Raw genomic sequence first — 10,371 nt, 5'->3', positions numbered from 1 at the left:
GGTAACAATGAACAATAACTAACCTCAAAATATTGCAACTGCACCCTAAGGTGGACTTGGTAAAAGGCCTTACAGAGTCACTGGGCTATTCATGGCAGGCTAGATGGAGAGGCTAAGTTTTGCATAAGTGGAAAGCCATAGCTGCTAAGTGCTGTGGATGGGCATACAAAGCCTGGTGCAGGTGGGTGTGAATGCCATCGGTGCAGCCCCCTTCCCACTGCACATGTGTGCGGCTACATCTTTGCAGACAGGCTGGACCTGCCTAACGCGAGCCGAACGAACAAAACATTCACGTCAGGTCTTGTGCGTGGGGCTCGACGCCAGGCAAGCACAGCAGTTGTCCAGGGACAGGCCAGTGGAAACGATGCGCAAGAGGGCAGCCCACGCCTTGCCGGCTCCTTCTGCCACCGAGCGTGTCCCATGTGGCCTCCCAAGGCCCCAGCTGGAGCATCCTCCTCTAGGCATCTGTGGAGGGGGAAAAACATGAATAGAAAAATGGGAAAAGAAGGAATGTAATGGAATTATGGAAGAAAGGTGTGGTGCGGGGATAAAACAGGGGCAGTAATAAGTAATAAGAGAAAGGGAGAAAGAAGTCTTGGCCCTAGCTGACAAGCAAAATGCAAAGCTCTCCGATTCCTTACAGAGACTCTATAACTTTAACTTTCAACCTGTGAAGAGGCCAGAAGAGGGAAGAATGCTGCCTGTAACATGGAACCTTGAGTCCCAGCGCTCACATCCCATGAAACGTGACTCTCACTTTGTGCACCCCCCAGGCTGCTAGAGATCAGGAGGAGGAGGAGGACAACTCGGAGAAGGCTGGAAAATTTGGCTTCTTCCTTGTTGCGGATGCGAGAGAAATTGCATATGCTTAGATTTTCTTCTTGAAAGAAAGAAAGAAAGAAAGAAAGAAAGAAAGAAAGAAAGAAGAAAGAAAGAAAGAAAGAAAGAAAGAAAGAAAGAAAGAAAGAAAGAAAGAAAGAAAGAAAGAAAGAAAGAAAGAAAGAAAGAAAGAAAGAAAGAAGCGTCCTGTTCACCTGGCCGGGCCAGCAGGTGCCCTTGTCAATCTCCTCCTCTCCCCTGCACCTCTTGAGCGATGGTCCCAGGTCATCACAGAAGCCCTCCACATTTGGGGTGTCCGGCCTCCTCTAAGCCCCTACTGGGACAGCCTCTGTTGAACTCCTCCTCTCTTCCCCCCCTCCCGAAAAACTTTGCTGAGCCAGCCAGCCTGGGAACGTCTCACCTGGCTCCCGTCTGTGACACGTTGGCAGCTCCAGGTGAGCCACTCACCTTCCCAGCCGAGCGAGTGGAAAATGAGGATGATGCTGGCCCTGCGGTGACTTTTATAGGGCCGATAAAAATAGCTCTGGCTTGGCAGGCAGGCAGCGAGGGGGGCCAGGGCGTTGGGGGCTGCGGGGACGACGACGACGACGACAACGAGGAGCCGGAGGGCTGGGTTGTCACCACGAGAGAGTGCCGTCTTCTCCCCTGCACACCTGTCATGGGCTCTGCATTTACTCAGGGCAAATATTGACACAGCAGGGCAGGGAGGCAAGCCGGGCACGCGGGTGGGGGAGGGGGCATCAGGAGTCCCCCCCTTCCTTTTAACACCAGAGCCATTGCTAATGGGGCTGATTAGAGCCCGCAGCCCGGGCAACTCACTCCACAAAGAGCCGGTGGGAGGGGGGGGGGAGAGGCGGGCGAGAGGGAAGGCAGGAGATGCTCCTTAAACCTTCCCTGGAACAACACCAGCTGTCGCTTTCCACCCACCTGCCTTTCTCTCACTTCGCTGCCCCAGGGCTGGCAGAGGGGAGAGGGAAGGGCGGCGGAGCAGCCGGGCAGGTGGACGGCGCGGTCCGTCCAGCCCAGGGGGAAGAGGCAAGGGGAGAGGAGGGCACGGGCGGAGGGAAGGGAAGGAGGGGCAAACCCGTTCACATCCTGTTTCAGGTGTGAAAGGCCTGGCAGGTGCCCAGGAGGGAGGGAGGGAGGGAGGGCGAGAGGGTGAGGGGGGTGGGAGTGGGAAGCGAGAAGGCCAGGAGGAGACCAGGGCCCGTCGATCTCGCCGGCAGGCATGGCAAGTCAAGCAAGAGCCAAAAGCTAGGTTGCAGCGGGACGAGGCTGCTCTTTTCTTGCAGGGCGAGGCTGGCAAGTCCCGCTCATGCCCGAAAAAAGGACAGGACTTTGAGTCTTTTTCCCCCTCCCTCTTTGCCACTGGGAAAGGCCTAGTGGGGTGTACTAGAGCCAGTCACAGGCTGAAGGTGACTCGACGACGCGACACCCCCAAAGCACAGGCAGGGGTCTCACTGAGGAAGGCAGAAGAACTCTATCTGATGGCCAGGAGTTCATGAAAGGACTTGTAGAGGGTCTTCTTCCTCGGCCTGATCCAGGCCTCACAGCAATCATTCACTGTAGCCCCTCTCATGTTTTTAGAGCCTTCATTTGGTTTAACCTCTGAATGCCAGGCTGGCATATTCGCTCCATTTTATGGTTATAGCACTGAGGTTGCGAGGAAGATCCCCCCCCCCCCAATCAGGTTGAATGCATGGACCACCCTCACCAAATGGAAGGACTCCCACTCATGGAAGGCGCCCCCATCCAAATCTGGGGTATTCCCATAGTCACCTGATGCCCCTCTTTTAAAAGCCTTTTTAGGGGCTGGAGGATTTACCGTGCTATGTGCAGTCAAGTCAGAACTGTCTTATAAGGACCCTAATAGGGTTTTCAAGGTAAGGAGTTGGTTTTACCAGTTCCACTCACCAAGTGTATATCCATGGCTGAGCAGGGATTTGAATCCGAGTCTCCTGGGTCCTAGTCCATCATTCTATCCACTACGCCACACTGAGTATCCCACCATGAAGAGGAGGGAAGGACAATAAGAATGAGATTCCATTTAACTCTTTGAGCTCACACACAACGAGAGACTGCTAAACTAAGGCCCCAACACTATAAAGACTTCCCTAAGGGTTAGGTCCCAGTGAAAACAGTGATGCTTTGTTGCGTTGTGTGCTGTCAAGTGAGAACAGACTTACAGCAACCCAAAAAAAGTTTTCAAGGTAAATGAGATGTTTAAGGAGTCGGTTTTACCAGTGCTGTCACACATATACACCATGAGTTTCTATGGTTGAGTAGAGATTCGAACCCAGGTCCCTGAGTCCTAGTCCAGCACTTTATCCACTATAGCACACTGAGTATGCACAATGATACTTACTCCACAATAAATGTGTATATGGTTGCGCTTTAATACACAGATTTAGATGGGAGACAGGAGCTATTAAACCTGGTGTGCCTTGACAGTTCTTGAGGGTGCTGTTATCAGCCACAGCTCCTGGTTCTGTGCTACAGAGATAAACATGTTCTCCTAAACTGAGTTAACAGCAGTAGCTTAACAAAACAGCCTTTTCTGCTTTAAGAAAAAAAAAAACTCTTGAGTAACAGTTCTGTTAGCTATGGCCTGGGGGCTCCAGAGCAGGATGCTGTGAAGGGGAGCAGAGCACCTAAATGCAGCCAATTCATGTTATCTGGAGCCTCTCAGCGCAGAAGTAGATGTCACCCAAACCAGAGAACTGCTGTCAAAAACAGCCATGCAACCCGAACACCCTCTCTTTCCTGTTATAGCTAACGTCCTGTTGCTAAGTGTAGTAACTTGCACTAAAGCAGGCCCATTGAATCCATGGGATTTATGGAGGAGTTGACTCACCAAATCCACTCTGATTCAATGGGCTTGCTCTAGAGTGACTTACTTCACCAAGCTCCAGGAGTTCAGCCGATGTGTAATAGTGACAATATTGCCTTCTGCATCCTCCCCTTCCTATGGATCCATAGAGTGATGGGCCTTACTGTGGCCATCTATATGTTGTCAGAATTTAGCTTCCGTCAGCCCTAGCCCACAATGAGGGGTGCTGGGACTGTCAGTCCATCAGTTCTGGAAGGCCAGAACTGGGACTACAGCCATGCAATCCCTTGTGTCTCAGTTGGAAGGCTGGCTGGGGGATGTGAGAAATGCAGATGAGGAGATCATTAGGATCATATTTATAATATATGTCAAGGAGAAGATATATTGAGGGTGAAAGTACATTATTGCCAGAGATGCCTGTAGATTTTATGAGCAATACAGCCAGGAGTGTGTGCATGGGGCAAGTAAGGACACAACACAGCAGTAAAAACCACAAGTGATGGCTAACTCTTGGCTGAATTCTGTCCTTTGTTTCAGGGTGGCCTGACACTACAATGGAAGGAAAACAAAGGAGTGTTTTGTTTTGTGTGTGTGTGTGTGTGTGTGTCTTCTCTTGCTCAAGAGGGATTTGGGGGTCATTACTGGTTGGTGGTGGTTTGTGTGTTTAATGTCGTGTGAAATGTTGTCAACAGTATTAGTGGAATTTTTCTCTAGATGGATTTTTGTGTTTGTTTTTTAAAGATTTTTAAGACCATTGTGCAAAATAGACATTCATTTTAAGACAATGGAAACATTCCAAGCAATGTATTAGAAATCCTAGGTTTTCAAAGAGTTGGTGAAACATGAAATACAACTCAGTATTTTATTAAAATCTTCATGAACAAGACAGAATGCCCCGACAGCATTCTCAAGTACAGTATTTATCTTTTCGTGGTCTATTTCAATACAATCACCTGTTTTCTTTCAATTACTGTATACACCATGAAATAAGAAAGTTACACGTTATCAGAAAGATAGTTCTTAAAGCAGCTCAAACATTATCCAGTGCACTGTTCCATTGTGTCTTGTAGATGGTCCTCTTTATTCCTGTCTTGATAGGAAGGAAACTCTTGAAACACTGTCCTAGCACCACAAACTGGACTGCTGAGGGAAAGCAATATCATTAGTCTGCACAGAGCAAGAGCACCCAGCAGGTAATCCCATTTGTTGCTTTTGTTCTGTCTCCCATTTTCCCCCCAGCCAGACAATAAGAGAGATCCACCAGGTGTTAAATGTGTAACAGGGTCTCAGGACCACACCTGGCCCAAAGAGTCCCCTCCCTTCTTTCAATGCTGCCATGTGGTAAGCAGGCAAGAATATTTTGTACCTGGAGCTGAGGGGTTAATTAATGAGAGGTGCTGCAGGTAAAACTGGCTTTACAAATAAACCTTTAGGTCTGACCATAAGCAAGGAAAATCCAGTCTGCACATGTTAGGATGGTAAATTGATTGATTGATTGATTGAGTTACTGGCCATTGTTATGAGTAGTTGCCGTGCTGAAAGAAGGAGAGGGTATGAAATGGTAATTGTTTACAGAGCCATTCTATCACCAAATTTTCAAAATTTTGTCTGCAACCCAATTTTGTCACCATCTATAGCCATAGATTTTCTTATATTTCTCTGTGATTTTTCTTGAAACTTCACTAGCCGGGAGAAAAAATAAAGCTTTTCAAATCCCATGAGGAAGAGAAACTGAACAAAAAATTGAGAAGAAAAATTGGTTGGCAGGCTAAACAGTTCTCACCTACGTATGGAACACATACATACTTCCAAAAATTATTTTTCTGTATGTGGCAAAAAGGAATGCTTTTTGGGACTGGCGCTGTTCAGTGGTACTGTACTAAAAGTAACTGGGTATGGAAGTTCATAGCACTACCATAAGTTTTGATCCTCTTTCTAAACACCCAGCTTCACACTGAGTTCTCTTATTATTGGTGTATGGGAGTGCAACAATAGATATTGTTCAACAGCCCAATTTAGCATTCCATAAGCCAAATAAAAAATAGGGGTGCCCCAAACAAAAAATTATAACTTTGGAACTGAACCTTGGTCAGGACTAGAGATGGGGATGACTCACCATTTTGGCGAGTCGTCCTGCTTTGTGAGTTGTCAAAAGTTGCAACTCATGAAGCATGAAGTTGCCCCCATGAACTGATGAATAACGAATATATTTGTCAATTCGTGGGGGTTACTAAAAAAAAACACCAGCTCCTGCTGGCACTGCCACACCCCTGCTGCCAGCCTCCTTCACTGCATCAAGGCAGGATAAGGGAATCTAGGCTGCCCTTTCCAAAGATGGCAGCTGCAACTTCCCTACCCTAAATGAAGCTGCAACTGCCATCTTTGCAAAGGGCAGCCAGTTTCCCTTTCTACAGGCTGTGGTTGTGGAGGCCTGATGGAGACCTCGGCGGTGGTAGTGACAATTACGGTAAGGGGGTGTCGGTGAGGGGGGCTAAGGTGGGGAGAGGAAGGAGGTGCGGGGTAGGCTGTGAGGATAGGTGGCTGCTGATCGGCAAGCCAGTAGGCAGAATGGAAAAGCCATAGGATGACTTTTCTTGTTCTTCTTTGTATGGGGAACAAATAAAAATGGGGAAATATTCATCCCTTCGTATTTGTGGGGATCTCTGGAACCCACGAATATGAAGGGATGAATATTTAACGAATCAGCAATTTTAGACGAATATGCACTGGCCAAACATTTAACTCCTTCCTGTAAGAACTTTTTAAAAGACTTTTTTAAAAAAAGAGAATAAATATTCAGAATCTCACACATTTAAGCTGTGAAATTACTGATGTTTGTTTTGTGAGTGGCGGTGGTCTGCCTCTGTATTAGCATAGCTTTGGTACCTATTCCACTCATCTTGTCACCGTACAGTTGTTAAGAAAACAACTGCAAAAATGCTACATGCCATCAAGTCACTTCTGATGCGTGGTGACTATATGAGTTACTGACTTCCAAAATGTCCTAACAGCTCTGCTCAGATCTTGCAAACCAACAACATCTCATGTTAGGTTGTTCTCTCTTCCTGCTGCCCCCTCCCCTAGCAATATTGTCTTTTCCATTAAGTTCTGCTCAGATCTTGCAAACTAACAACTGTGGCTTCTTTTATTGGGTGAACCTATCTCATGTTAGATTTTCCTCTTTTACTACTATTCTACCGTACTTTTCCCAGCAATATTTTGATACAGAGGGACTACAGCCATATCCAAGCTGTTCTTGCTTCTGTCTTCTCCCAGTAACCGTATTACAGTTCACGTGCTCATTTTCTGGAATCTTCTACCACTGGAACATATGTGTAGTGTATATATATTTAAATCCCTGTTTTAAGAAGTCAGGAAATTCAGTTCTTCAAAAAACTATCATTCACAAAGTGCCATAAAGCAAGGGAAAATCCCAGAAGCTGACTCCATTTTTCATCAGTTAACCAGTTCTCACCCAAACACAAAGCAATTGTCAGTCCTGTTCTTCAACAAGTGTGAATGGTAGTGAGCAGAACAGGGAATCCTGTGGACCATCTTGACTGCTGCCATTGGTATTGTCAACATTCAGGCTGCCTTTTGCTCTGTAAAACTTAGCATCCTTTTTCCTGCTGGCAATGCAGGCATGATATTGGGCAGAAATATCAGGCCATTTTTGAATTATGGGAACACAAACACAATATCCCACATTCATAAACCAGATACATTTTTAAAAGAATTCAGTTGTCTCCTAGGATAAGGGCAGTTTTTTGGGGGGAAATCCAATTAAGTGACTTACAATAGAATTGAATTTATCAAGCAAATGATCTATCTAATCCAGTGGTCCCCGATGTTGGGCCTCCAGATATTATTGGACTTCAACTCCCAGAAATCCTGGCCAACAGAGGTGGTGGTGGAGGCTTCTGGGAGTTGTAGTTCAAGAACATCTGGAGGCCCAAGGTTGGGGACCACTGATGGAATTCTCACACTAAACTCAGAATGTTGCATTTCTGAACCATCTAAAACCCTTCTTTGCTTTGCTTTTGAGTAACTCTGGTTTACCTTAAATGCTGAATCTAGATGAACTGGAATCTTAAATGCTGCCATTTTGGAATACTGAACAAAAACTATGAATGAATCGTAAATTGGCACTGCCATTTTGAAAAACAGGGCTCAACATCTTGGATATAAATGTTTGAGCCTGATCTTTAAACACTGTACTGAACATAAAGAATGATACCCAAGATGGCTCTGCCATCTAAAGATGTTGTCATTTTTTCTGGAATATTCAGTGTCATGATTTTAAAATGTTTATGATATTCTTTGGCTTTACAAACGTTTGTCATGTCATTTTTTTTAAAAGTAGGATGCATATTTTTCTAGTATCAGACTGAACCAAAGACTATTGGCAAAATTCACCAGTTGGTCTCATCTTCCCTTTCTTAGAAGCAGGATGGTGGATTTAAATATGATTGTATTTTGATGCAGGTGGCATTTAATTAAGATAACACTTTTGCTTAAGTAACAAAGATGTATTGTCTATTGGTGTGGCCATCATCTTAAACATGTTGTAGTATCAAGACTGGCAGCAGGACAGCTTCAATTATAAGTCAGGTAAAATATTGGCACACTTAATCTGTAAGTAATGAAGAAAGTATTACTAAGTGACACAAATCAGTTAAATAATGGTGTCGGTCCTTTAAAAATTAAGTATCACTAGCATAACAGCAATTTGGCCAAAACCTGGATCTTGAGCATATTCAGTATGGACAAGTGTTCTATATTTTGAGGGGAGGAGAGGGATGCATCATCATTTGGATCTTATTGATTGCCACTTCCATCATCCTTTGCCAGCATAGGCAGTGCTGAGGGGTGATGAGAAGTGTAGTTTAAAGACATCTGATGAATCATGCATTCCCCACCTGAAGGAGCAGCATCCATCTTGTCACTGCCTGCTACTTAGAGTGTGGAGTTGTAAGCTGTGTGGTATATTGGCACGTGGGAGTTCCAGGTTTTTCGTTTGTACTGGGAACTTAATTCTTCAGCTCAACTGTAGCTCCTGCTTTTCTTTTTAGGCAAAGCTTGCCTGCTCTGAGACAGCTGACTCCAGATTCAGCAGCCTTTATTCAACAATGCCGGCATCAGCAGCCTACCACGCAGTCTGTTTTTAAGGAATTCAGAGGAAGGCGTGTTGGAGTATCTTTGTCTCCTGGAGAAGAGAAAGGACTTCAGTGAATCTCCTCCTGTTAAGGTTGGGAGAGCAAGGCCAAACTTTTAAAAATGCATTCATATTATTTCATAGGAAGAAGGGGATGACAGGATTCTTTGCTTGATCTAGGTGATGTCACAGACCCTTCTCTAGCATGTGACCATGACAATTACCCAAGGACACACTCTGATAAGAGTACTGCTGAGTGGGAAGGAGATTCGCCAGCAACATCCATGGAGAGCCCGCGTAGTGGCAAAACTAGTTTTTCCAGCTGTAAAGACTCAGCCGAAAGGAAGGACAACTTTGTCTCACGATCAAAGAGCTGCAGGGTGTGGTAAATTGCCAGCAAAATGTGGGTACATCTGTTCATACTGTTTTAGCAATATATAGAGTGGGTTTTTCTTTTTCTTTTCTTTTTTCTTTTTTTTGAAAAGCTGTTATGTGTGTGAGAAAAAGTATTTTCATTTCCAGCAGTGGTTATTATATGAAAAAACAGTGTGGAGCTTTTCACCATGGTCACAGACTGATGAAAAAACAAGAGGGAGTGAGCAACGTGTGGAAGACAGATTCATACCAAACTAAATTCTTCCTAAAATCTGTAGGATAGTTGTGACAATAATGTAAGGATAAACCAATGTTAGATAAATCTCTTGCTTCCTTTAAGGCAACCCTGTCTTTTTCTAATGGCACAGGTTAGGTAGGCTGTTGAGTTTCCTTAAAACCTGTGATAGTCCACTTTTGTCCCTCCAGATATCTTTGGAATGCAGCTCCCATAATCCCTTATTGTTGGTTATGCTAATACTAGTTGCAATCCAGCAACATCTGGGGGGGAGGGGCAAGAAATTGTCTACCCCCGTTTTAAATACTGTAAAGTTATAAATACCTAGCCATATGCATTAATCTTTTTTTTCCCTCTCAGCACATTTCCTCATTTTGTGATCCTGAGAAAGTGTTGGCATTTCTATTGCATTATTGTTGTTGGGGCGGGTGGACTTCCAGATTAGATAATATCTATATACTGCAGTTCTGCTAATCAAAGTGTAGGACCTAAATATGTATTCAGGACTGCTTCTGTGGCAGAGGAATAAATTGGGCACAAGAGAAAGCAGAATAGGACTCATAAATAGGTTCCCTACATCCAAAGACATAGATTGGCTATTTTCTGTCTTCTTCAGATTAATTAAATACTATAAAATTTGACCCTTCAATAATGGATCCATTAATTGTTTCTCCAAAATCAAGACATTTATCTGGAGATAAAAGTACTGTTTGTCCTTCGATATGGTCATTAAAGGCAGAAGAACCAGTAATGCAACATATCATATTCTTTGGGCAAGAGGATTTAAAAACAAGAAGTGGCTTCTGTATAAGGTCTATTAATTCAGTTGAGCATAGCATCAAATGAGCCACCATTTAGTTTGCCTACAACTAGAAGAGGGTTGCCACATTTTGTCTGGGAGGGCTCCTGTGCCTTTGTTAGGAATCATCATCGTCC

At 44.7% G+C, this 10,371-nt stretch overlaps 1 long non-coding RNA gene across 1 annotated transcript; it reads left to right on the top strand.

Moving 5' to 3' along the window:
- The first annotated feature begins 4,736 nt into the window (after positions 1-4,736).
- On the top strand, positions 4,737-9,283 carry LOC144584518 (uncharacterized). Its single transcript, XR_013538817.1, has 2 exons — positions 4,737-4,863; positions 8,743-9,283. It is a non-coding gene; the product is annotated as an uncharacterized LOC144584518 (long non-coding RNA).
- Positions 9,284-10,371: the final 1,088 nt, after the last annotated feature.

Source organism: Pogona vitticeps, chromosome 1 (assembly GCF_051106095.1).
Source record: "Pogona vitticeps strain Pit_001003342236 chromosome 1, PviZW2.1, whole genome shotgun sequence".
Taxonomy (NCBI): domain Eukaryota; kingdom Metazoa; phylum Chordata; class Lepidosauria; order Squamata; family Agamidae; genus Pogona; species Pogona vitticeps.
The sequence above is the reverse complement of the archived record's forward strand: the minus strand, read 5'-3'. Positions and strand labels throughout refer to the sequence as shown.